We start from the raw sequence: 1,843 nt of genomic DNA, 5'->3' as shown, positions 1-1,843 counted from the left end.
GGTGGTAGAACCTCTCAGGGAACAGCCGTATCAGACTCCTGTCAGCAAGTGCTTTTTAGCATCAGCAACCGTGTCGGGATTTGGTATCTGCAGATGGGATTGATGCTTAGGTCAGGCTGTCTCTGGATGGCCTTTCCTTCAGTTTCTGCTTTAATTTTATTCCTGTCTTTTCTTTGGACAGAAACATTTCTGGTATAAAATATTTAGATGGATGGGTAGCCCCATCCCTCAAATGGGGGCCATGCTTATCTACTAGATGCTGTCTCTACAGGTTGTGTATCCCCTTTATTGGGTATTTCAGATAAAGTAATCCCCATTAGGTCCTGGGAGCCTCTCATTTCCCTGGAGGCTGGAACTTTCTAGTGGCTACCCAGAGTTCCCAATCCCACACTGCTACATCTTTCTATTGAATTTCAGGATCTTCTGTACTTCTCTCATGTCTTTCTAATATCTTACCTGCCACCCTTTTGCCCTCTACCTCTCTCCCTACCAGGTCCCTTCTTCACTCTACCTCCTGTGATTATGTTGTTCCCCATTCTATGTAGGATTGAAGCATATATACTTTGGTCTTCCTTATTCTTGAGCTGCACAAGTTTCTGGGTTGTATTTTGGGTATTTTGAGCTTTTGTGCTAAATCCATGTATCAGTGAGCATTTATCATGTGTGTTCTTCTGTCTCTGAGTTACCTCACTCAGGACAATATTTTCTAGTTCTAACCATTTTTCTGTGAATTTTATAAAGTTGTTTGTAATAGCTGAGTATACTCCATTGTGTGTCACAATTTCTGTATCCATTTTTCTATTGAGAGACATCTGGGTTCTTTTCAGCTTCTGGCAATATAAATGAGGCTGCTATAAACATAGTGGAGAATGGGTCCTTGATATATGTTGGAACATCTTTTGGACATAGGCTTAGTCATCTTCAGGAAGAATGATTTCCAATTTTCTGAGGAACTGCCAGACTGATTTTGAAAACTGCTTTACCAGCTACCAAGCCCACCAGCAGTACAGGAGTAGTCCTCTTTTTCCACAGCTTCACCAGCATCTACTGTACCCTGAAATTTTGATCCTTGCCATTCTGATTGGTTTGAGGTGAATTCACATGGACGTTTTGATTTGCATTTCCCTGGTGACTAAGATGTTGAACATTTCTTTAGGTACTTCTCAGCCATTCAATATTTCTCAGCTGAGAATTCTTTGTTTAGTTCTGTACCCCATTTTTAATAGGGTTATTTGGTTTTCTGGAGTCAAACTTCTTGAGTTCTTTTTATATCTTGCCTATTAGCCCTCCATCAGATGTAAGGTTGGTAAAGATATTTTCCTAATCTGTGGAGTACCATTTTGTCCTATTGACAGTGTCCTTTGTCATACATAAGCTTTTCAATTTTGTGAGGTTCCATTTTCCAATTGTTAATCTTAGAGCATGGCCCTTTAGTGTTATGTTCACGAAATTTTCTCCTGCGCTGATGTGTTTGAGGTTCTTTCTCACTTTCTTCTCTATTAGATCCAGTATATCTGGTTTTATGTGGAGATGCTTGTTCCATTTGGCTCTTTGTACAAGAAAATAAAAAGGGCTCAATTTTCATTCTTCTACATGCCTACAACCAGATGAAAAAGCACTATTTATTGACAATGCTGTTTTTATTCCACTGGTTGGTTTTGCCTTCTTTGTCAAAGACCAAATGACCATAGGTGTGAGGGTTTATTTCTGGGCCTTCAATTTTATTCCATTGACCAGTGAGTCTCTGTACCAATAACATTCATATTTATCACTATTTCTCTGAAGTGCAGCTTGAGGTCAGGGATGGTAATTTCCCTAGAATATTTATTTTATTTAATTTTTG

This window comes from Rattus norvegicus, chromosome X, assembly GCF_036323735.1.
Source record: "Rattus norvegicus strain BN/NHsdMcwi chromosome X, GRCr8, whole genome shotgun sequence".
Lineage (NCBI taxonomy): Eukaryota > Metazoa > Chordata > Mammalia > Rodentia > Muridae > Rattus > Rattus norvegicus.
The sequence above is the reverse complement of the archived record's forward strand: the minus strand, read 5'-3'. Positions refer to the sequence as shown.